Genomic DNA, 27,163 nt, shown 5'->3' with positions numbered 1-27,163 from the left:
ATGCCTGTTCTGGGCACTTTTATTTTTGAGGTTGCAGGGAGGTTCTGAGAATATTTTAGGATAAATCCACATGAATTCCATACATGTTTGCCCATGGAAGAAATGGTCAGAACTTACTTAATTCCAAAACACTCAGGAGATAGAGGTGCTTAAAGTTGACCCATTGTGCATGCCCCACCCTAACATGAGACATCCATCTTTTCATCACTTGAAAAAAATGAAGGTTGAATTTGATATAATTTAAAAGATTACAAAACAAAAATTGTTTTAACCTCTTAGAGCTCTAGGGGCGCTATTTCATTTTTGGATAAAAAACGTTCCCGTTTTAAGCGCGATATTTTGTCACGAAAAGATGCTCGACTATGCATATTCTTGACAGTTTTGGAAAGAAAACACTCTGAAGTTTCAGAATCTGCAAAGATTTTGTCTGTAAGTGCCCCAGAACTCATTCTACAGGCAAAACCAAGATGATGCATCACCCAGGAATTAGCAGAATTTCTGAAGCTCTGTTTTCCATTCTCTCCTTATATGGCTGTGATTGCGCAAGGAATGAGCCTACACTTTCTGTCGTTCGCCCAAGGTCTTAGCAGCATTGTGACGTATTTGTAGGCATATCATTGGAAGATTGGCCATAAGAGACTACATTTTCCAGAGGTCTGCCCGGTGTCCTTTGTCTAAATTTGTGCGTAATCTTCAGGTGCAGGCATTTTCTCCTGGGATTCAGGAGAGAAAGCATGTTTCCAAGAACGATGTATCAATGAAGAGATATGTGAAAAACACCTTGAGGATTGATTCTAAACAACGTTTGCCATGTTTTCAGTCGATATTATGGAGTTAATTTGGAAAAAAGTTTGCGTTTTGAGGACTGAATTTATGGATTTTTTTTGGTAGCCAAATGTGATGTATAAAACGGAGCTATTTCTAATACACAAGGAATCTTTTTGGAAAAACTGAGCATCTGCTATCTAACTGAGAGTATCCTCATTGAAAACATCAGAAGTTCTTCAAAGGTAAATGATTTTATTTGAAGGCTTTTATGTTTTTGTTAATGTTGCGTGCTGGATGCTAACGCTAATGCTAACGCTAAATGCTAACTCTAGCTAGCTACTTTTACACAAATGATTGTTTTCCTATGGTTGAGAAGCATATTTTGAAAATCTGAGATGACAGTGTTGTTTACAAAAGGCTAAGCTTGAGAGATGGCATATTTATTTCATTTCATTTGCGATTTTCATAAATAGTTAACGTTGTGTTATGCTAATGAGCTTGCTGATAGATTTACACAATCCTGGATACAGGGGTTTTTTCATAGCTAAACGTGACGCAGAAAACGGAGCGATTTGTCCTAAACAAATAATCTTTCAGGAAAAACTGAACATTTGCTATCTGAGAGTCTCCTCAATGAAAACATCTGAAGTTCTTCAAAGGTAAATGATTTTTTTGAATGCTTTTCTGTTTTTTTGTGTAAATGTTGCCAGCTGAATGCTAATGCTAAATGCTACGTTAGCCATCAATACTGTTACACAAATGATTGTTTTGCAATGGTTGAGAAGCATATTTTGAAAATCTGAGATGACAGTGTTGTTAACAAAAGGCTAAGCTTGAGAGCTAGCATATTTATTTCATTTGATTTGCGATTTTCATGAATAGTTAACGTTGCGTTATGGTAATGAGCTTGAGTCTGTATTCACGAACCCGGATCCGGGATGGGGAGATCAGAAAGGTTAACCTTTAATTAACATTAATTATCTAAAAACAAGTAATCTCCCAAGTTTTTTCATATTTACATACGCTGTAATTTAAACCCTACTTCACATCATCTGAGGTTGTTGTGTTGTGCCTGCCATCGGTTGAGACACAACATGGTCTTGAATGCATGCCATGTTTATCAAAAATAAAAAAAGTATATTCAAACAGACTCTATTTCAATGGAAACAAACACTCATTAAGATCAAGTGTGGCCAAATAATCTGCATGGCCAACACACTGTAACACACTTAACAAGATAGAGGATAGAGAGAGTTTTGTTGATGCTGAGAACGTAATGTTTATGTTTTTAAATAACATTCTTAGAATGTTCTTTGAAAATGTCTTGTGGTTTTATGGACTGTTTTCTTCACCTTGTGAGAACGAAAGGTATGTTTTTAAAAAACATTCTTAGAAATGTCCGTGAACATCAAAAAAGTTTTCTATTCAGGACGGTAGCGTCCCACCTCAACAACAGCCAGTGAAAGTGCAGGGCGCCAAATACAAACAACAGAAATTCCCAAATTAAAATTCCTCAAATATACAAGTATTTCACACCATTATAAAGATAAACTCATGCTGTGAATTCATGTTGTAAATCCAGCCACAGTATCCGATTTCAAAAAGGCTTTACGACGAAAGCACACCAAACAATTATGTTAGGTCAGTACCTAGTCACAGAAAAACACAGCCATTTTTCCAGCCAAGGAGAGGAGTCACAAAAATAAGAAATAGAGATTAAATGAATCACTAACCTTTGATGATCTTCATCAGATGACAATCATAGGACTTCATGTTACACAATACATGTATGTTTTGTTCGATAAAGTTCATATTTATATTTTAGTTCCAAAACATCCGGTGATTTTGCAGAGAGCCACATCAATTTACAGAAATACTCATTATGAACATTGCTAAAAGATACAAGTGTTATTTATGCATGGAATTTGAGATCCACTTCTCCTTAAAACGGGAACGTTTTTCATCCAAAATTTTTAATAGCGTCCCCTAATGCATAACTGGTTAATGCAACCACTGTATCAGATTTCAAAAAAGCGATACTGAAAAAGCACACCACAGCGCTCAGACAACAAAATAAGCCATACAGATATCCGCCATGTTGTGGATTCAATAAAGTCAGAAATAGCATTATAAATATTCACTTACCTTTGATGATCTTCATCAGAATGCACTCCCAGTAATCCCATTTCCACAATAAATATTTGACTTGTTCGATAAAGCCCATAATTTATGTCTAAATACCTCCATTTTGTTTGCTCGTTTAGTACACAATCCAAACTCACGACGCGCGGGCAAGTCCAGGCGAAAGTTCAGACGAAAAGTCATATTACAGTTCGTAGAAACATGTCAAACGAAGTATAGAATCAATCTTTAGGATGCTTTGCTTTGGCACATTCTCAGTACATTTAAGGAACTTGACAAAAACATTTATATTGGAATTGTATTACTTTAGCACAGGATTTCCCAAACTTGGTCCTCGGGACCCCAAGGGGTGCATGTTTTGGCCTAGCACTACACAACTCATTAAAACGATAAACTAATTATCAAGCTTTGATCATTACTTCAGTACTTCAGCACAACGCTTCTTACAGGTTTCCTCATGGTTTTATTTAAAGTTGGGTTGTACTGAGAAAGAACCCCTTACTTTTTTCAATTTCTGCCTGAAGACATACCCAAATCTAACTGCCTGTAGCTCTGGCCCAGAAGCAAGTATATGCATATTCTTGGTACCATTTGAAAGAAAACACTCTGAAGTTTGTGTAAATGTGAATTGAATGTAGGAGAATATAACACAATAGATCTGGTTTAGATAATACAATGAAAAAAACCATACGTTTTTTTTTTGTTGAATCATCTTTAAAATGAAGAAGATAAAACAAACATTCAGATAGGATGATGGGGACAATTTCAGTGAAAAATATAAGAGGGCAACAGTACTTGTGTGAAGTTTCATAATGATAACTTCCAAAATGAGTGTGCTACATGACATTTATCATGAAGTCACCCAGGTGTCACCACACAAGTAGCCCAAATGTACCCAAGTGGTCAAACTGGTGAAGGTATACATTTTGAAACAAATAACTATATACAAAATGCCAAAATGGTATTCTAACACCCCCCCCCCGAAAAAAAAATTGAGAAAAAAATATGGGAAAAAAATGAAGAAAAAAATATATACGTTTACAAAATAACACAGGTAACTATTTACACACTTTCAATATTTGATTTATATAGCCCTTCGTACATCAGCTAATATCTCAAAGTGCACCGTTTCTGTGCCTCGACCTAGGTTGGGCAAAACTAAACATGGCGGTGTTCGCCTTAGCAATCTCACTAGGATAAAGACCTCCTCCATTCTCCTGTCATTATTGAAAGAGATCATGATACCTCACATCTCAAAATAGGGCTACTTAATGTTAGATCCCTTACTTCAAAGGCAATTATAGTCAATGAACTAATCACTGATCATAATCTTGATGTGATTGGCCTGACTGAAACATGGCTTAAGCCTGGTGAATTTACTGTGTTAAATGAGGCCTCACTTCCTGGCTACACTAGTGACCATATCCCCCGTGCATCCCGCAAATGCGGAGGTGTTGCTAACATTTACGATAGCAAATTTCAATTTACAAAAAAAAAATACGTTTTCATCTTTTGAGCTTCTAGTCATGAAATCTATGCAGCCTACTCAATCACTTTTTATAGCTACTATTTACAGGCCTCCTGGGCCATATACAGCGTTCCTCATTGAGTTCCCTGAATTCCTATCGGACCTTGTAGTCATAGCAGATAATATTCTAATCTTTGGTGACTTTAATATTCACATGGAAAAGTCCACAGACCCACTCCAAAATGCTTTCGGAGCCATCATCGACTCAGTGGGTTTTGTCCAACATCTCTCTGGATCCATTCACTGTCACAGTCATACTCTGGACCTAGTTTTGTCCCATGGAATAAATGTTGTGGATCTTAATGTTTTTCCTCATAATCCTGGACTATCGGACCACTATTTTATTACGTTTGCAATTGCAACAAATAAACTGCTCAGACCCCAACCAAGGAACATCAAAAGTCGTGCTATAAATTCACAGACAACACAAAGATTCCTTGATGTCCTTCCAGATTCCCTCTGTCTACCCAAGGACGCCAGAGGACAAAAATCAGTTAACCACCTAACTGAGGAACTCAATTTAACCTTGCGCAATACCCTAGATGCAGTTGCACCCCTAAAAACTAAAAACATTTCTCATAAGAAACTAGCTCCCTGGTACACAGAAAATACCCAAGCTCTGAAGCAAGCTTCCAGAAAATTGGAACGGAAATGGCGCCACACCAAACTGGAAGTCTTCCGACTAGCTTGGAAAGTCAGTACCGTGCAGTACCGAAGAGCCCTTACTGCTGCTCGATCATCCTATTTTTCTAACTTAATTGAGGAAAATAAGAACAATCCGAAATTCCTTTTTGATACTGTCGGAAAGCTAACTAAAAAGCAGCATTCCCCAAGAGAGGATGGCTTTCACTTTAGCAGTGATAAATTCATTAACTTCTTTGAGGAAAAGATTGTGATTATTAGAAAGCAAATTACGGACTCCTCTTTAAATCTGCGTATTCCTTCAAAGCTCAGTTGTCCTGAGTCTGCGCAACTCTGCCAGGACCTAGGATCAAGAGAGATGCTCAAGTGTTTTAGTACTATATCCCTTGACACAATGATGAAAATAATCATGGCCTCTAAACCTTCAAGCTGCATACTGGACCCTATTCCAACTAAACTACTGAAAGAGCTGCTTCCTGTGCTTGGCCCTCCTATGTTGAACATAATAAACGGCTCTCTATCCACCGAATGTGTGCCAAACTCACTAAAAGTGGCAGTAATAAAGCCTCTCTTGAAAAAGCCAAACCTTGACCCAGAAAATATAAAAAACTATTGGCCTATATCGAATCTTCCATTCCTCTCAAAACATTTTGAAAATGCTGTTGCGCAGCAACTCACTGCCTTCCTGAAGACAAACAATGTATACGAAATGTTTCAGTCTGGTTTTAGTCCCCATCATAGCACTGAGACTGCACTTTGAAGGTGGTAAATTACCTTTTAATGGCATCCGACCGAGGCTCTGCATCTGTCCTCGTGCTCCTAGACCTTAGTGCTGCTTTTGATACCATCCATCACCACATTCTTTTGGAGAGATTGGCAACCCAAATTGGTCTACACGGACAAGTTCTGGCCTGGTTTGGATCTTATCTGTCGGAAAGATATCAGTTTGTCTCTGTGAATGGTTTGTCCTCTGACAAATCAACTGTACATTTCGGTGTTCCTCAAGGTTCCGTTTTAGGACCATTATTGTTTTCACTATATATTTTACCTCTTCGGGATGTAATTCGAAAACATAATGTTAACTTTCACTGCTATGCAGATGACACACAGCTGTACATTTCAATGAAACATGGTGAAGCCCCAAAATTGCCCTCGCTAGAAGCATGTGTTTCAGACATAAGGAAGTGGATGGCTGCAAACTTTCTACTTTTAAACTCGGACAAAACAGAGATGCTTGTTCTAGGTCCCAAGAAACAAAGAGATCTTCTGTTGAATCTGACAATTAATCTTGATGGTTGTACAGTCGTCTCAAATAAAACTGTGAAGGAACTCGGCGTTACTCTGGACCCTGATCTCTCTTTTGAAGAACATATCAAGACCATTTCAAGGACCGCTTTTTTCCATCTACGTAACATTGCAAAAATCTGAAATTTTCTGTCCAAAAATGATGCAGAAAAATGTATCCATGCTTTTGTCACTTCTAGGTTAGACTACTGCAATGCTCTACTTTCCGGCTACCCGGATAAAGCACTAAATAAACTTCAGTTAGTGCTAAATACGGCTGCTAGAATCCTGACTAGAACCAACAAATTTGATCATATTACTCCAGTGCTAGCCTCCCTTCCTGTCAAAGCAAGAGCTGATTTCAAGGTTTTACTGCTAACCTACAAAGCATTACATGGGCTTGCTCCTAACTATCTCTCTGATTTGGTCCTGCCCTACATACCTACACGTACGCTACGGTCACACGACGCAGGCCTCCTAATTGTCCCTAGAATTTCTAAGCAAACAGCTGGAGGCAGGGCTTTCTCCTATAGAGCTCCATTTTTATGGAACGGTCTGCCTACCCATGTCGGAGACGCAAACTCGGTCTCAACCTTTAAGTCCTTACTGAAGACTCATCTCTTCAGTGGGTCATATAATTGAGTGTAGTCTGGCCCAGGAGTGGGAAGGTGAACGGAAAGGCTCTGGAGCAACAAACCGCCCTTGATGTCTCTGCCTGGCCGGTTCCCCTCTTTCCACTGGGATTCTCTGCCTCTAACCCTATTACAGGGGCTGAGTCACTGGCATACTGGGGCTCTCTCATACCTTCCCTGGAGGGGGTGCGTCATCTGAGTGGGTTGATTCACTGATGTGGTCATCCTGTCTGGGTTGGCGCCCCCCGCCTTGGGTTGTGCCGTGGCGGAGATCTTTGTGGGCTATACTCAGCCTTGTCTCAGGATGGTAAGTTGGTGGTTGAAGATATCCCTCTAGTGGTGTGGGGGCTGTGCTTTGGCAAAGTGGGTGGGCTTATATCCTATATGGACCGTTTTAGAATATGAAAAATGATTTTATCTAACAAAACATCACTTCATGTTATCTCTGGGACCCTTTGGATGATAAATCAGAGCAAGATTTCAGAATGTAAGTACACATTTCACCTTCAGAGGTGAATTTATCAATCGCTGTGAAAAAAAGTGTTGTTGTTAGGAGCCCTCCTCAAACAATAGCATGGCATCTTTCGGCCGATATAAGACACTTATATGTACCGACATTTGTTGTTTCTCTAAAATCTGTGATTTTGACACAAGGCGCTGCATGTTTTACAACTGTCCCATTGACAGGACTCTGATCCTGAAGAAGTTTAAATTTATTCTAATAAATAGATTTGAAGTGATCCATATTGATCCATAATCATGTTACTGTAGATACATATTCAGTAGTAACTCCCCTTTCAATAATTATTTTTCCCCCTCCAATACATTTTTTGAAAGTTTAAGATTATTTACTACATTTCTACACAATTTAAAAGCTCTCAAATTCTGCTTGGAGAACAGCAATAACAGGCAAAAATGAACCCCTAATTAAATCAAATAAAATAAAATGTTATTGGTCACATACTCATGGTTAGCAGATGTTATTGCAAGTGTAGTGAAATGCTTGTGCTTCTAGTTCCGACAGTGCAGCAATATCTAAGAAGTAATCTAACAATTCCACAACAACTATCTAATACACACAAATCTAAGTAAAGGAATGGAATATATATACATATACATATATATATATATATATATATATATATGGATGAGCAATGACAGAGCTGGCATAGGCAAGATGCAATAGATGGTATAAAATACAGTATATACATATGAGATGAGTAATGCAAGAGATATAAACATTATTAAAGTGGCATTATTAAAGTGACTAGTGATCCATTTATTAAAGTGGCCAATGATTTCAACTCTGCATGTAGGCAGCAGCCTCTGTGTTTTTATTAATTTATTTGTAACATTTAAATTTTTTTTATTGAATATCCTAAACATACAATATACTTGCAGTGAAGCCGCTCAATACCAGTCATTCAACAGACTTCCATTCTGAGCGACACACAGAAGCATCCAGGGTCAATGCCCTGCTCAAGGGCATCTTGACAGATCTCCCAAAAACATGAACCCGTACCCTCCAAGATCCTCCCTACAGTTCCCCAATAGCTGTCCATCAACTAATCGAGACCACTCTCACAGTCACCCAAGAAGAAAAATATAAAATACAATGAATTCCATTCCCCAGCCCCAAGAACCCCCCAATGCACCAACAACGAAGAGGAAAAAAAACACAAAAAAAACAGGAAACAAAAATGCAAAAAAAACTAAAAAAAACAAAAAACAAAGGACATCAAGAACAACTAAAATCCTAACAGCAATGCCAACTGTATATGTTTGTGTGCATGTCTGGCACTATTACATGTATGTGTGTGTTCTTGTATATGTTTATTTGAATGAGACTGTGTGTATACACATGTGTACAAACACCTGCATGGCATCAGCCTCAGATAAACCGGCATTAGCTGTAAAAACACTGCCCCTCCATGTCAATGATGGCTGTTAAACAGTCTGATGGCCTTGTGACTTAAAAACAGCTTCTGTCTCTCGGTCCCAGCTTTGATGCACCTGCACTGACCTCGCCTTCTGGATGGTAACGAGGTGAAAAGGCAGTGGCTCGGGTGGTTGTTGTCCTTGATGATCTTTTTGGCCTTTCTGTGACATTGGGTGCCGTAGGTGTCCTTGAGTGCAAGTCGTTTTGTCCCTGTAATGCGTTTTGCAGACCGCACCACCCTCTGGAGAGCCCTGCAGTTGTGGGCGGTGCAGTTGCTGTACTAGGTGGTGAAACAGCCCAATAGAACATTCTCAATTGTGCATCTGCAAAAGTTCGTGAGGGTTTTTGGTGACAAGACACATTTCTTCAGCCTCCTGAGGATGAAGAGGCGCTGTTGTGAGTGGACCATTTCAGTCTGTCCGTGATGTGTACGCCGATGAACTAAAAACTTTCCACCTTCTCCACTGCTGCCCCATCGATAAGGATAGGGGGGTGCTCCCTCCTTTACTGAAGTCCACGATCATCTCCTTTGTTTTGACGTTGAGTGAGAGGTTGTTTTCCTTACACCACACTCCGAGAGCCCTCACCTCCTCCCTGTAGGCTGTCTCGTCATTGTTGGTCATCGAGCCCACTACTGTTGTGTCGTCTGCAAACTTGATGATTGAGTTGGAGGCGTGCATGGCCACACAGTCATGGGTGAACAGGGAGTACAGGAGGGGCTGAGCACGCACCCTTGGGGAGCCTCAGTGTTGAAGATCAGCAAAGTGGAGATGTTGTTTTCTACCTTTACAACCTGGGGGCGGCCCGTCAGGAAGTCCAGGACCCAATTGCACGAGACGGGGTTGAGACCCAGGGTCTCAAGATTAATGATAAGCTTGAAGGGTACTATGGTGTTGAATGCTGAGCTATAGTCAATGAACAGCGTTCTTACATAGGTATTCCTCTTGTCCAGATGGGATATGTGCAGTCTGACGGCGATTGCATCGTCTGTGAGCCTATTGGGGCGGTAAACAACGTGAAGTGGGTCTAGGGTGACAGGTAAGGTGGAGGTGATATGATCCTTGACTAGTTTCTCTGGGCACTTCATGATGACAGAAGTAACTACTACGAGGGGTGATAGTCATTTATTTCAGTTATCTTTGAATTCTTGGGTATGAAATAACAAGTGAAATATAGTGAAACACAGCTTAGCCTTTTGTTAATCACCCTGTTATCTCAGATTTGGAAATGATGCTTTACAGCCAAAGCAAGACAAGCATTTGTGTAAGAGTATTGATAGCTAGCATAGCATTAAGCCTAGCATTCAGCAGGCAACATTTTCACAAAAACAAGAAAAGCATTCAAATAAAATAATTTACCTTTGAAGAACTTCGGATGTTTTCAATGAGGAGACTCTCAGTTAGATAGCAAATGTTCATTTTTTCCAAAAATATTATTTGTGTAGGAGAAATCGCTCCGTTTTGTTCATCACGTTTGGCTAAGAAAAACCCCCGAAAATTCAGTCATTACAACGCCGAATTGTTTTCCAAATTAACTCCATAATATCGACAGAAACATGGCAAACATTGTTTAGAATCAATCCTCAAGGTGTTTTTCACATATCTATTCGATGATAAATCATTTGTGGCAGTTGGGTTTCTCCTTGGAAGCAAACTGAATAATACACGCAGCTGGATATTACGCAATAATTGCGACGGAGGACACCAAGAGAGCACCTGGTAGATGTAGTGTAAAATGGTCAATCTTCCAATGATATGCCTACAAATACGTCACAATGCTGCAGACACCTTGGGGAAACGACAGAAAGTGTAAGCTCATTCCTGTTCCATTCACAGCCATATAAGGAGACATTGGAACACAGCGCCTTCAAAATCTGGGGCACTTCCTGTTTGAAATTTCATCTTGGTTTCGCCTGTAGCATCAGTTCTGTGGCACTCACAGACAATATCTTTGCAGTTTTGGAAAAGAGTGTTTTCTTTCCAAAGCTGTCAATTATATGCATAGTCTAGCATCTTTTCGTGTCAAATATCTTGTTTAAAACGGGAACGTTTTTCATCCAAAAATTAAAAGAGCGCCCCCTATATCGAAGAAGTTAAGATAAGACAGTGAGTGCATTCCTATGTTTTCTGTTAATTAGAACTGTCAGCTAAGGGGTGATCGATAATGTTGAGGGGTCAAAAGTTACCTGGGAGTGTGTTAGGAAGTTAGAATGAACTTTTCACCTCACTTTGTCCCTGTCGAGAGGAGGGGTTTCTATTAAGCAATGAAATGACGTCATGTTTTATATATAAACTGTTGCTCGTGGTGAAGTGGCAGCGCGCTCCGAGAATAAATTCTGTTACCTATTATTGAAAAGACTAGTCTCCGTCTATTTTATGCAAACAATAATCTTAAAAATTCTCATAAAATAGATTAAGGGTTTTCAATTAACGAAAACACATTGGCATCATTAAATTACAGTAACAATAATCCATTTTCAATGTTTTTTTCAAATATCTATTCGATAATATATCACCCGAGACAGGTGGCTTCTTAGTAGGAAAGAGAGGCCTCATTTGTCTATTACGCACAAATCACTCTGAGAGCCATCAGCTGACCACTGACGCAATGTTGTCGCTCAGGCTCATTTTTCAAAATAATAGCCTGAAACTATGTATTGTGACACTAGACACATTAGGGAAGCCATAGAAAATGGAATCTGGTTGATATCCCATTCACTGCTCAATAGGGACACATAGGAACGCAGAGCTTTCTAAATAAGAGTCCCTTCCTGATTGGAATTTTCTCAGGCTTTCGCCTGCAATATCAGTTCTGTTATACTCACAGATAATATTTTTACAGTTTTGGAAACTTTAGAGTTTTTTCTATCCTAAGCTGTCAATTATATGCATATTCTAGCATCTTGTCCTGACAAAATAACCCGTTTACTTTGGAATCGTTTCAAAAGGTTAAAGATAGCCACCTTGTGTTCCTTGTTCTTGTGAGGAAGAAGATGTGTTTTCCTTGGTCTATCATCCTTGATTGTGTTGGAGTGTTTGAGAAGGAAAAAAATACCTCAATATTAAAAATGTGTTCAATTAAGAAAACGTGCTCCTGACTCGTTTATTCCATCTTTCTGCTTTAGAGCAACCTCCAAGTACTTGGTCCGCTCACATTGGTGGAGAATACGGGCATTAGGTGGACGAGTTAACAAGGACAAGTGAAGAAAGCGAAAATCTACCTGTAGACACAGAGGAACCATTCAGGAAGGATGGATAACTCTCTACTACAACAGTTAATCACAGCCCAGCAAGCAACCATAGAACTCATGCAACGACAGCTGAGCCGGCGAGAAGAACCTAGAGTGAAGCCGAGAGCGGCTGCTCACGCCATCTTACCTTGCCTCTCAAAGGAGGATAATATTGAAGCTTTCTTCATGACGTTCGAAAGGATGGCCACCTTGGAAGAGTGCCCCCCCACCGAATGGGCGAGTCCGTTAGCTCCTCTTTTGACCGGGATAGCCCAGGAAGCCTACTATGACCTGGACCCTCGCAAGGCTGCTGACTATGGGCGACTAAAAACCTAAATTCTGTCCCGGTACCAGTTGACCGCCATAGATAGAGCCGTAACGTTCCATCAATGGACATGTATGGTTGACCAACCCGTCCGTGTCCAGATCTTCGCACTCATACGACTAACGAAACAGTGGCTGGAGCCCGAGAAGGGAGTAGAACATGTCGTAGCGACGCTCGGGGTGGCAGGTAGCCTAGAGCGTTGAGCGTTGAGCCAGTAACCGAAAGGTTCCTAGATTGAATCCCTGAGCTGACAAGGTAAAAATGTGTTATTCTGCCCCTGAACAAGTCAGTTAACCTTTCTGGCACAGGCGTTCTGTAAGCGACCCACCTCAACAACATCCGGTGAAATTGCAGAGTGCCAAATTCAAAATACAGCAATAGTCATAATACACATTCATAAAAATACAATTGTTATACATCGGCTTAAAGATTAACTTCTTGTTAATCCACCCGCTTTGTCAGATTTCAAAAAGGCTTTACGGCAAAAGCATACCACGTGATGCCCCGCATACAAAAGCATACAAACATCTTCCAACCAAGTAGAAGAGTCACGAAAGTCAGAAATAGCGATACAATTAATCCCTTACCTTTGAAGATCTTCATCTGGTTGCAGTCACAAGAGTCCTAGCTACATAATAAGTGTTTGTTTTGTTCGATAAAGTCCCTCTTTATATCCCCAAAACTCTGTTTTGTTGGCGCGTTTTGTTCAGTAATCCACTGGCTCAGAGGCGGTCAAAACATGCAGACGAATACATCCTAATAGTATCGGTAAAGTTTGTCGAAACATGTCAAACAATGTTTATAATTAATCATCAGGTTGTCAATTGTCTAAATAATTGCTAGTATTTAAACTGGACAATAGCATATTCAATAGCAAGGAAAAACAACGAAGGGCGCGCACTCAGTCCACTGACAGAAAGGTCTCATTCTTCTTCATTTTTCAGAAAACAAGCCTGAAGCAATGTATAAAGACTGTTGACATCTAGTGGAAGCCATAGGAACTGCAATCTGGGTCCTAACCAATTAGATATACTATAGGCATTCAATTGAAAACTACCCACATAAAAAAAACACACTTCCTGGATGGATTTTAGTTCTGAAATACTCACAGACATTACATTAACAGTTTTGGAAACTTTAGAGTGTTTTCTATCCAAAACTAACAATTATATGCATATCCTAGCTTCTGGGCCTGAGTAACAGGCAGTTTACCTTGGGCACGCTTCTCATCCAAACCTCGAAACACTGCTCCCAAGCCATAAGAAGTTTAACCCACTTTTTCTCCGCCGTCATTGTAATTACAAATTTGTTCTGACTTGCCTAGGTAAATAAAGGTTAAATAAAAACAAGAGACGCTCGTAGTGGACAAGATTATTAGGGAATTACCCAGGGGCAAGCAAACCCGTCGTCAGCCGACGACATAGCCCAGACTGCGGAAATGTACCGATCTACCTGGGTGACAATAATAGCGGAAAAGGAGGACTGGAAGGACTCTATCAAGCTCGTTTCCCAACTAACCCCGGCACCGAAACAACTGAACCCGCTTCAGACGGGGGAGAAGTCGTCACCCACACAACAGTGTCGGTGCTGTAAATGCCAGTCTCCAGACCCATTACACCCCACAATGTCCCAGAAAGGACGAGTCCATGGCCACCGAGTCATCGCTGCCCATCCCCACACATCCCGGTCAGAGAGGGCAGGATCACCTCTGTTGGTTAGCAGAAATAGCCCCAGCCCCAGAGATTCCGGTTTGAATAGAAGGACGAGACGTGGTAGCCATTCTCGCCTCGGGAAGTATGGTTACTTTCGTGGAGGAGCAGATGGTGACCCCAGCAACACCGCTATCAGACAAAGTAGCCGTGTCCTGTGTCCATGGAGACACCCACTAATACCCCAACATGAGTCTGTCCATTCTCACCCCGAAAGGAAGCTGTACAGTCAGGGCGGGGAAAGTACCCCAGCTGAAGGTACCATTATTGAACGAGAGGGACTGTCCCCCATATAAGGAGATTTGGCAGATGACGTTGCACACCGGACAAAGGGAATCCGGTTTCTCTATCACACGCCAAGAGCGAGGCCGCCATAGGGGGGCAGGAAAACAGAGGAAGAAAAAACCAAGTCCAAACCCGAGGTAGTAGCCCTACAAGGAAACGTAGCCTCGGCCTCGGGTTATACAAGATGGAGGAAGGAAGGAACCAGCAGAGGCTATGTGCTACAGTGCCTTGCGAAAGTATTCGGCCTCCTTGTACTTTGCAACCTTTTGCCACATTTCAGGCTTCAAACATAAAGATATAAAACTGTATTTTTTTGTGAAGAATCAACAACAAGTGGGACACAATGATGAAGTGGAACGACATTTATTGGATATTTCAAACTTTTTTAACAAATCTAAAACTGAAAAATTGGGCGTGCAAAATTATTCAGCCCCTTTACTTTCAGTGCAGCAAACTCTCTCCAGAAGTTCAGTGAGGATCTCTGAATGATCCAATGTTGACCTAAATGACTAATGATGATAAATACAATCCACCTGTGTGTAATCAAGTCTCCGAAAAAATGCACCTGCACTGTGATAGTCTCAGAGGTCCGTTAAAAGCGTAGACAGAATCATGAAGAACAAGGAACACACCAGGCAGGTCCAAGATACTGTTGTGAAGAAGTTTAAAGCCGGATTTGGATACAAAAAGATTTCCCAAGCTTTAAACATCCCAAGGAGCACAGTGCAGGTGGGAGGTGGGAGACTCTGTCCATAGGACAACAACAATCAGTCGTATATTGCACAAATCTGGCCTTTATGGAAGAGTGGCAAGAAGAAAGCCATTTCTTAAAGATATCCATAAAAAGTGTCGTTTAAAGTTTGCCACAAGCCACCTGGGAGACACACCAAACATGTGGAAGAAGGTGCTCTGGTCAGATGAAACCAAAATTGAACTTTTTGGCAACAATGCAAAACGTTATGTTTGGCGTAAAAGCAACACAGCTGAACACACCATCCCCACTGTCAAACATGGTGGTGGCAGCATCATGGTTTGGGCCTGCTCTTCTTCAGCAGGGACAGGGAAGATGGTTAAAATTGATGGGAAGATGGATGGAGCCAAATACAGGACCATTCTGGAAGAAAACCTGATGGAGTCTGCAAAAGACCTGAGACTGGGACGGAGATTTGTCTTCCAACAAGACAATGATCCAAAACATAAAGCAAAATCTACAATGGAATGGTTCAAAAATAAACATATCCAGGTGTTAGAATGGCCAAGTTAAAGTCCAGACCTGAATCCAATCGAGAATCTGTGGAAAGAACTGAAAACTGCTGTTCACAAATGCTCTCCATCCAACCTCACTGAGCTCGAGCTGTTTTGCAAGGAGGAATGGGAAAAAAATTCAGTCTCTCGATGTGCAAAACTGATAGAGACATACCCCAAGCGACTTACAGCTGTAATCGCAGCAAAAGGTGGCGCTACAAAGTATTAACTTAAGGGGGCTGAATAATTTTGCACTCCCAATTTTTCAGTTTTTGATTTGTTAAAAAAGTTTGAAATATCCAATAAATGTCGTTCCACTTCATGATTGTGTCCCACTTGTTGTTGATTCTTCACAAAAAAATACAGTTTTATATCTTTATGTTTGAAGCCTGAAATGTGGCAAAAGATCGCAAAGTTCAAGGGGGCTCTATACTTTCGCAAGGCACTGTATATTTGAAGCCCCATCAAAGGACGGAACACGGAAGGGATTCTCCTCGGGCACCCCCGACGGGGATGGGGAACAACCTCCACACCCCTCTACCGAGGTCGACCTGCCCCAAGAATTAAAGGGACAGTTCGGTACCTCTCAGCATAGAGACCCAGACCTACGGGATGCCATGCGAAGGTCAAGGTGATCGACGGGAGGAATGTCAATGGATCAGGTAAGCCCTCTCTTCCCTACTATGCAATCGGGCGGGGCCTCTTGTATTGTGTCGTGCAAATAAATGGGGGATACAGGAATTACTAATGGTGCCTAGACCATAATGGTGCCTAGACCATACAGACCCCAGGCACTCTCTCTACTACCGCATGGGCAAGCTGTACCGGAGTAGCAAGTCTAGGACAAAAAGGCTTCTCAACAGTTTTTACCCCCAAGCCGTAACACACCTGAAAAGGTGATCAAATGGCTACCCGGACTATTTGCATTGTGAACCTCCCCCCAACCCCTCTTTTACGCTGCTGCTACTCTGTTTATCATATATGGATAGTCACTTTAGCTATACATTTATGTACATACTACCTCAATTGGCCCGACCAACCAGTGCTCCCGCACATTGGCTAACCGGGCTAATTGCTTTGTGTTCCTCCCCCAACCCCTCTTTTACGCTACTGCTACTCTCTGTTCATCACATATGCATAGTCACTTAAACCATACCTACATGTACATACTAACTCAATCAGCCCGACTAACTGGTGTCTGTATGTAGCCTCGCTACTTTTATAGCCTCGCTACTGTATATGGCCTTGCTAGTGTTATTTTTCACTGTCTTTTTCTTGGTGGTTTATTTCTTTACTTACCTGTTGTTCACCTAATACATTTTTTTGCACTATTGGTTAGAGCCTGTAAGTAAGCATTTCACTGTAAGGTACACCTGATGTGTTCAGCGCAAGTGACAAATAAACTTTGATTTGAGAAAGCCAGCTTGTTTTTGGTCATGAGGGTCAACTTTCATAGTCCAAAAACCAAAAACCAGCCACATCTACGGTGGAAAAGTAGTTTGCACTTGCCAGCTTTGGCAACTCTTGCTCGAGCTGTGTCATTGGCCAACGTGAAAACAGAACAAGCTTGTTGAGATGCCTATAGTAAGATGCCATTTTCCTGTTGGTTTCAAGACAGGCCACATGGGCGCGCTGTACGTACTCTTACATTCCCTAATTATCTGTTTCGCTAGTCGTGAGTTGATAATCTCCTGTGCCACCGCGTACGCTGCAAGCGGAATTTTGCATTGTCTCACAAACATAGGAGCTGCTCCGTGTGGTGTAGGAATATGCACCACATTAATACCCGTAACCCCGAAATACAGCGAGTCTGTCTACCAGATATCCCTGTGTTTGTCAAACAAGTCCTTTAACTATTGTTGTTCAGTGTCATTGACAAGTGTGTCTGCCTCCGTACAGGTCTACATCAGTTCATGATGGATTGTCAGTGGTGGGTGAATCATTGGCTGTTGCCTCATCAATGTGTCCTTTGGGTTGTGAGTCGACGTCCAGTCTGAACGTGGATGTGTCGTCAACTGGTAATATGGGAGTTATTGCGATTGCCTTTGACAGAGAAGTAAAATTTGCCTCTTCCTCACCACATGGGTCTAGGGAGGAAGGAAGTTTCCCAATCTCAGGAATAACCAGCTCAAAATCATGGGAGGAGTAATCGATCAGTGTTCTTAACTGAGTATGCCAAAGAATGGAAACATCTTCTGCACCAAGAGGTAAGTTGATCTAGTGTTTAGCTCCAACAGTTACCTTTCTTAGCCCCAGGTCAAATAGTCGTGGACAGGGTTGGAAGGATGCCGCAGTGCCTTCCATTCGGTAGCACGGGCACCAGGTTCAGTCTTACAGAAACCTCTGTTGTTCATGCCGGTATCACCATCAGTTACCACTTTGCAAGCTTCAGGAATAGTCTGCCCGGACGCCATCCGCACAGGGTCGAAAGAAAAGGTGTTTTGAGCTAGACCACAGAACTTGGTTTATGGTATCAAGTTTAGCACCCAATTTCACCAAAATGTCCACATAGAGTGTATGTGGGAGGCTTGCGATAACCAGTAAGATACTTCCTTGGAGCCTATGTGGAATGAATGCGCGCACACACCCCTAAAGCAGTGAGTGTCGTCTGGGGAGTCATTCCCAGTGGGAATCTGAACGTTTTCGGAGAAAGTGGTAGCAGCCGCTTTTGAAATGTTGAACATTGCCAAATTGATTGCTGTGACCAGGTTGCCAGTATGGCATCCTTAGACATTGTGGCGCACGCCACCAATTTTATTTATTTATTTTACCTTTATTTAACTAGGCAAGTCAGTTAAGAACAAATTCTTATTTTCAATGACAGCCTAGGAACAGTGGGTTAACTGCCTGTTCAGGGGCAGAACGACAGATTTGTCGTTCTGAACGACCTTGTTTGAACTTGCAACCTTCCGGTTACTAGTCCAACGCTCTAACCACTAGGCTACCCTGCCGCCCCCCAATCAGTGGAGGGCAGTATGTGTTGGCTGGAAATTCACCCAATCCATACAGGAAAACCTCAAGTTCGGTCAACTTTCAAGTTGAACTTGTCATACTGCCACTAATGGCGGACTCATGACCAAGTTGACCAGGGGTTTGTTTATCTGTTGATGTCGCTTTTTCTTTGTCATTGCGTAATGTATTGCAGGTAGCCTTCGAAGTGGTGGTATCAGTGGAGGATGCATGGTTATTTGTGACCATACTTGGTTGTTTTTCCAATCCACTACAGGTACCAAATGTTCTATTAAATCTATCCCAATCAGCATCTGCTCGGTGTCAAAGCTAGTCACGTACACAGGGTGGGTAAGTGACACGCTCTGGAAGTTCTTGAGGGTAATTGTCGAACTTGAATCGATCAGCGCATCACGGACTTTCACGCAAGACTTTTTTTGAGGTATGGCCTGTTTGAGTAGTTTTTTCTTGTCAAATCACCAACAAAGTGGAGTGGGTGTTCACAACCGTGTGGTGTGGTATGTGTCAGTTGTCAAGACAGACTTGCGTACTTTGTGACCACATGGGTCCTCTACCGGAGTTTGAGTGGAATCTGCTATTGCGATGTTGCTTACCTTGTGCGTCGCAACATTTGTATCTGAGTCTATAGTCAAAATCTATGCGCTTGTTTCTTGATCGAGCAGGTCCTGGATAGGGATTCAAGTGACTCTTGTCACACTTGTTACCCTTGTGCCTTGACCCTTTGTGTGGATTGAGTGAAGGAGCGTAGAGGCCAGGTCAATCGCTGCTGTACCTGTTTGGTTGGCAATGTTCTTTATACAGTGGCAAGAAAAAGTATGTTAACCCCTTGGAAATACCTGGATTTCTGCATTACTTGGTCATAAAATGGGATCTGATCTTCATCTTGGTCACAACAATAAACAAACACAGTCTGCTTAAACTAATAACACACACACAATATGTTTTCATGTCTTTATTGAACACACTGTTTAAACATTCACAGTGCAGGGTGGGAAAGGTATGTGAACCTTTGGATTAAATAACTGGTTGACCCTCCTTTGGCAGCAACAGCCTGACCCAAAGGTTTTCTGTAGTTGTGGATCAGACCTGCACAACGGTCAGAAGGAATTTTGGACCATTACTATTTACAAAATTGTTTCAGTCAAGCAATATTCTTGGGATGTCTGGTGTGAACTGCTCTCTTGAGGTCATGTCATAGCTTCTCATTCAGGTTGAGGTCAGCACTCTGACTGGGCCACTCCAGAAGGTGCATTTTCTTCTGTTGAAGCCATTCTGTTGTTGATTTACTTCTGTATTTTGGGTCGTTGTCCTGTTGAGTTACCCAACTTCTCTTGAGCTTCAATTGGCGGACAAATAGCCTAACATTCTCCTGCAAATTGTCTTGATAAACTTGGGAATTCATTTTTCCGTCGACGATGGCAAGCTGTTCAGGCCCTGAGGCAGCATAGAAGCCCCAAACCATGATGGTCCCTCCACCATACTTTACAGTTGGGATGAGGTTTTGATGTTTGTGTGATATGCCTTTTTTCCTCCACACATAGTGTTGTGTGTTCCTTCCAAACAACTCAACTCTAGTTTCATCTGTCCACAGAATATTTTGTCAGTAGCACTGTGGAACATCCAGGTGCACTTTTGCAAACTTCAGACTTGGAGCAATGTTTTTTTTGGGACAGCAGTGGCTTCTTCCGTGGTGTCCTCCTATGAACCTTTCTTGTTTAGTGTTTTACGTATCATAGACTCATCAACAGAGATGTTAGCATGTTCCAGAGATTTCTGTAGGTCTTTAGCTGACACTCTAGGATTCTTCTTAACCTCAGTGAGCATTCTGTGCTGTGCCCTTGCAGTCACCTTTGCACCTTGAACAGTCGTCAGCTCCTTGCATCTGCAAAAACCCAAGCCTTACGTGTGATTCAGTACTACACAAATTGGTTTAATTATTTATTTAGTTGCTATTTAAATATGACATACTCACATACTTTTCCAACCTACACTGTGAATATTTAAATGATATATTCAATATAGACAAGATAAATACAATAATTTCTGTGTTATGTTTGTCTATTGTTGTGACTTAGATGAAGTTTAGATCAAATGTGATGCCCAATTTATGCAGAAATCCAGGTAATTCCAAAGGGTTCACATACTTTTTCTGCCACTGTAGTTATGTTTACCATGGTGGTTATTGGTGTAGTGGTTTTGTGGTAGATAGTGTTTTTGGGTGTCATCTCTCACCGCTCCTATCCATGATAACTGGAGTGAGTGCTCCTGTTCAATATTCAAAACTGAGATGTCAGGGCTCTTAGCGCGGTTCACTTTTGGTTCCTCAAAGGCTGTGCTAGCAAGCTTTCTCTAAGTTCTGAGATTGGTAAACTTACATGGGCTGTAGGGCCGAAGTAGTGAATGAAGTTGGGATACATGTTTGACAGAAACAGTTGTTTAAATGGTATTTGCTCTTCCATTCCTGTTTCAGTGAGGAGGCCAAAGTAAGTTGAATAAAGCTTATGATAGTATGCCTGTGGGTGTTCATTCTGAGCTTGTTTGACAGTGTTAACCAGCAAGCTGTCGTGTTTGCAAGTCGCATAACCACTTAATTCTATTTTCAAGGCCGTGGCAAGTTTTGCTTAGTCATTTTGCACGTGTTGCTGTTGACGGATGAACCTTGTCACGTGTCCATTTGACGTTCACTTCAACAGGTAAAGCCTGTCAATACCCGTAGGGTTCGGGTAGGCTTCCAAGGCGTCCTCTATGTCTGCTAAGAATATCTCAGTGTCGTTTGGCTTCCCTGGAATGGGGTCAAAGGTGCTAAAGTATTTGACGATTTGTCAAGGCTTCATCCTGTTTTGAATTTTGAGCCGAAAGGCTAAGACGAGAAGCAAATCTTTGGCTTTGTTGGCGAGGAGGCGCCATATACCTCTGTGCCGAATTGCCAAGAGGAAAAGCCTGAGGGACCCATGAGAGATGTAAAGTCTGAAACCTTCTGTCGTCTTCACTCCTTTGTGTACCGAGATCCGGTTGTGAGCTTGGTTGCTTGGTTGGGTAGGCATGCTCTAGCGCGTGACTGTTCTGGAGTACCTCCAGGTGGTACCATAGGGTGGTATTCTGCTGCATAGCAGAGTCCACTTAGGTGCTTAGAGTACTTACTTTAGACATGTGAGTGTCGAACTTGCTCCGTTTGGCCTCATACTTATCTGTCATGATTTTCAAGTAGAGGTCTTGAGTGCGGAGCGAGAGATTCAGCGAGATTTCCTCCACTTGCTTAGAAAAAAAAAAAAATGTCTTCCACACCTGGGTTCTGTCATCATTAATTTAGTCAGTGACTTCAATGAGTTCCGTTGTTTTGTCATCCAACTTGGTCCTCGTGTAATTTGTCTGCATTATTTCGACTAGAACATTATTGCTTTGAGTGTTGTTCACTCAAAGCAATAACTGCATGCATGTTATCAAGTTGTGCTCCCCTGATTGTAGCTAACTCATCAGATTTATCTAGTTTTCGTGAACTTTGTCGTATTTATTTTTGGCTAAATCTAGTTGTTCCTGTAGAATATTATTTTGTTCAAGAGCTTGTGCTCGTTCGTCGACACATTGTTTTGCCATTTCATTTAATTGTTCTGTTTTCAAACGCAGTTTGTCATCTATCAGTATGTTTTCTGTTTCTGCTTTTGTCATTAGGTTCCTGGTTCTCTCCTGTCTCTTCATCTCAACCGTTTGTTTCTTTCTTGTGCTTCTGCTGGCACTGCAAGACTGGACTAATGTCAATCTCTGCTGGCAGCCATACTTCAGGGCTAAACTGGAGAGAACCTTTACAAGGCCTGCACCCTATGGTTTAAGATTAAATTAATCATGTAACAATTAACTCATTAGGATCTGGGGCACCATGTGAGCTGTTCTTTAATGTTACCATTTCCTGATTTAAACTCTAAAAGGTCTTTACCTATTACATCTATAAACAGTAAACTTATTAATCATAACCTCGTATCATATCACCATTCTGAACAGTTGTCACCTCCTTGCATCTGCAAAAACCAGAGCCTTACGTATGATTCAGTACTACACAAATTGGTTTAATTATTTATTTACTAGCCATTTAAATGGGAACACAGGATATACATACACACTTATTGACTGGAGACGTAATACGCTGAAAACATGTCCCTAGCGGTATGACAACAACATTGATGCTTGTTAAAGAAGAGATGGAGAGGGAGAGAGAGGGACATTGGTACATTTAGAAACTATTCTCACCTACAGTAACCATATACTTTTCACACGAACCGCGTTGAGTAAGAAATTATGAATGTATTTACGTGAAATGCCTGGGTTCGCTGAGGGTCTCTCGGTGAACAGGGCAGCCTTGGAAAGTGGGTTGGTCCTTTTTGCAGCACGCTTGTAAGGCTCTGATTGTTTGAAATGGTTCCAGCAAGTCTTCTAGTCTTCTATTGCTGTCCTTTTATATAATAGGCAGTGTCAGAGGAAAGCCCATACAATTGTCAGAGACTCCAGTCTCCCAAGTTGTAGAATGTTTTCTCTGCTACCGCACGGCAAGCGGTACCAGAGCGCCAAATCTTGGACCAAAAGTCTATTCAATAGCTTCTACCCCTAAGACATTAGACTGCTGAACAATTCATAAAAATCGCCACCAGACAATATACATTGACCCCCCTCTTGTACACTGCTGCTACTCGCTGTTTGTTTGTTACCTATGCATAGTCACTTTGCCCTCACCTACATGTACAGATTACCTCAACTAGCCTGTTATCCTTCACACTGACTCGGTACCGGTGCCCCATTTATATAGCCTCGTTAATGTTACTCTTATTTTGTTACTTGTTATTATTACTTTTTATTTTTGCCTACTTGGTAAATATTTTCTTCTTCTTGAACTGCGCTGTTGGCTAACGGCTTGTAAGTATGCATTTCACGGTAAAGTCTACACTTATTGTATTCGGCACATGTGGCAAATAAAGTTTGATTTGATTTTGATTTGATTTGATTTAGCGCTGTCCTAAGTAAAGTATCTTCGAAAATGATTTTAAGTAGAACCATCCTGCTACTCTGCTCAAACCATTGATATAGGCTAGCCTATATCTTCAAATTAGCCTCTTCAAGAGTGAATGGAAGGAAAGTCAACTCTGTAGTTCTGTTCGGGACTACGACAAGTCACCGGATACCGGACAACTATATAGTAGGTCCTGGATGGCAGGAAGCTTGGCCCCAGTGATGTACTGGGCCGTTCGCACTACCCTCTGTAGTGCCTTATGGTCAGATGCAGAGCAGTTGCCATACCAGGCGGTGATGCAACTGGTCAGGATACTCTCAATGGTGCAGATGTAGAAACTTTTGAGGATCTGAGGACCCATGCCAAATCTTTTCAGTCTCCTGAGGGGAAAAAGGTTTTGTCCTGCACTCGTCACAACTGTCTTGGTATGTTTGGACCATGATAGTTCGTTGGTGATGTGGACACCAAGGAACTTGAAACTCTTGACCCGGTCCACCACAGCCCCATCGATGTTATTGGGGGCCCGTTCGGCCCGCATTTTCCTGTAGTCCACAATCTGCTCCTTTGTCTTGCTCACATTGAGGGAGAGGATGTTGTCCTGGTACCACACTGCCAGTGCTCTGACCTCATCCCTGTAGGCCGTCTCATCGTTGTCGGTGATCAGGCCTACCACTGTTGTGTCGTCAGCAAACTTAATGATGGTGTTGGAGTCTTGTGTGGCCACGCAGTCATGGAGGAACAGTGACTACAGGAGAGGACTAAGTACACACCCCTTTGGGGCCCCAGTGTTAAGGATTAGCATGGCAGACGTGTTGTTGCCTACTCTTACCACCTCGGAGTGGGCGAGCAGGTCCAGGATCCAGTTGCAGAGGAAGTGTTGAGTCCCAGAGTCCTTAGTTTAGTGATGAGCTTCATGGGCACTATGGTGTTGAACGCTGAGCTGTAGTCAATGAACAGCATTCTCACATAGGTGTTCCTTTAGTCCAGGTGAGAAAGGGCAATGTGGAGTGCGATTGAGATCGTATCATCTATGGATCTGTTGGGGCGGAATGCGAATTGGAGTTGGTCCAGGATGTCCGGGAGGATGCTGGTGATGTGAGCCATGACCAGCCTTTCAAATCACTTCATGGCTACCGACGTGAGTGTCACAGGGCGGTAATCATTTAGGCAGGTTACCGTCGCTTCCTTGGGCACAGGGACTATGATGGTCTGCTTGATACATGTAGGGAGAGGTTGAAAATGTCAGTCAAGACACTTGACAGTTGGGCCGCGCATGCTTTGAGTACACGTCCTGGTAATCCGTCTGTTTTTTTCTGTTACCCATCATTTATACAGTTTGCTCAAAACGGGCAGTTCTGGCAGGCTTATGTTGCTCCTTTGCACCCCAGTATTTCAACTTGTACATTCATCTTCTGCACATCCTACCATTCCAGTGTTTAATTGCTATATTGTAATTACTTTGCCACCATAGCCTATTTATTGCCTTACCTCTCTTATCCTACCTCATTTGCACATGCTGTATATAGATTTTTCTACTGTATTATTGATTGTATGTTTGTTTATTCCATGTGTAACTCTATGTTGTTGTATGTGTCAAACTACTTTGCTTTTTCTTGGCCAGGTCGCAGTTGCAAATGAACTTGTTCTCAACTAGCCTACCTTGTTAAATAAAGGTGAAATAAAATAAATACAAAGGCCAGCACCCTCCCTGACCTCACTCAGGGCAGTAACCACTCACTGAGCAAAGTTAGGTAAAACAATTATCTCTTATAGCTTCTCAACATCCCTTTCTTAACAAAAACAGTTTAATAATTTTTCATATTACATACATAACGCAGAGCATGGAAACTTCATATACTGTATGTAGTGGGTATTCTTTCCAAGTTACAGGATTTCCTTTATAACGTTTTTTATGACATCAGAAAATTACATTAGTGTTCTATAGATTGCCTCTGTGTAACGGTTTTCTTGCGGTGAAGGAGAGGCAGACCAAAATGCAGCGTGGTTTCTATTCATGGTTCTTTAATAAAGCAACTCCACATGAACAAACTAACAAGCCAAGAAAACCTAAACAGCTCTCTCTGGTGCAAACACAGAGACAGGAACAACCACCCACAAAACCCAACACCAAACAGGCTACCTAAATATGGTTCCCAATCAGAGACAATGACTAACACCTGCTTCTGATTGAAAACCATATCAGGCCAAACATAGAAATAGACAAACTAGACATGTAACATAGAATGCCCACTCAGATCACACCCTGACCAAACAAAACATAGAAACATACAAAGCAAACTATGGTCAGGGTGTGACACTCTGACCATTCCCCGTGTTCTATGTTAGAAATTTTGCTCCAGTATTTGCTTATGAACGTCTTAGACTTTCAGAGGAAAAAAGTACATTGAAACAAAGTACATTCCTTTGGTGAATCTTGAGAGCACAGACCTGAATCTTCTCCCTTGATTTACAATAGGTCATGAGTTGTTAACCCCCACTAGTTCTTTCCTTACCCCTCTAGGGTGAGAGGGGGTCTGATTTAAGTTATTCATTGCAAAGCTGATCTGACCTATTTGGATTCTGGTGGACAGTCATGACACAGCACTAATAATTGCCTCAATTATTGGGGCCAACTAGCTAACATTTCGACTTTGCTACACTCAAAATAATTATTAAAACCTCTAATCACCGGTCCCCTTGGTGGGAAAATGTAATAGGCAGGATGTCACCTCTTGAGTGTTTTAAGTTATAGGATGTACAGAGAGAGAGAGAGAGAGAGAAAGAGAGAGAGAGAGAGAGGGGGAGGGGAGGGGAGAGAAGGAAAGATAGAGGGAGAGAAAGAGAGCGAAAGGGAGGTAGTGCTCTTGCTTGCAGCCATTGAAATGCAAGTAGTGTTCTGTGGGCATGAATGGCTGCTACTCGGTGGTAAGTTGGAGATAATGCTGCAGACAAACACACCATGCTGAAGGACAGGGGCTCTCAGGACTGTCAACCTCCAAGCACAGCCAGTCCCTCTGGGATCTCAGGCTAACACAATCTCTCTCCTCTCCTCTACGTCCTCTCTTATCCTCCTCTCTTATCCTGATTTGATTTGTACTCATCCCACTGCTCACTCCTTCTTGTCCTTTCTTTTACCTCTCCCTCCATTTCTCCTCACTTTTTCTCCTCCCCCCTTTTCTCTCTCTCTTTCGCTCCCCCCTCCCCCAAGCCTCCACCCCTCTCTGCAATTGGAGCTGCCAGGAAACGAAGAAAAAAAACCACACCATTTCTGTGCTCATTGACTCATTAGTGTCAAGGTTGTGGTGTGGATGGATGGCCTACAGGCAACCACCTGCAGACAAACAGTGAGTCTAAAAGCCTGACTCTTGCAGTAGGGCCCAGCGAGACAGACGGCACTAGATATGGCTCTCACTGATAACAGAACAGAAGCAGGGGTGGTGAGCACGATGTATCTATTGATAACAATAGC

At 41.9% G+C, this 27,163-nt stretch overlaps 1 long non-coding RNA gene across 1 annotated transcript in view; it reads left to right on the top strand.

The window, feature by feature from the left end:
• Positions 1-661: 661 nt before the first annotated feature.
• LOC149985245 (uncharacterized) overlaps positions 662-27,163 on the top strand; it is a 568,030-nt gene continuing 541,528 nt past the window's right edge. Inside the window, exons 1-2 of the long non-coding RNA XR_016488537.1 lie at positions 662-1,010; positions 1,366-1,427. This is a non-coding gene — a long non-coding RNA (uncharacterized LOC149985245). The remainder of the gene's footprint in view (positions 1,011-1,365; positions 1,428-27,163) is intronic.

The sequence above is a fragment of the Oncorhynchus mykiss genome, chromosome 2 (assembly GCF_057628025.1).
Source record: "Oncorhynchus mykiss isolate SJ-2025 chromosome 2, ASM5762802v1, whole genome shotgun sequence".
NCBI lineage: Eukaryota > Metazoa > Chordata > Actinopteri > Salmoniformes > Salmonidae > Oncorhynchus > Oncorhynchus mykiss.
The sequence above is the reverse complement of the archived record's forward strand: the minus strand, read 5'-3'. Positions and strand labels throughout refer to the sequence as shown.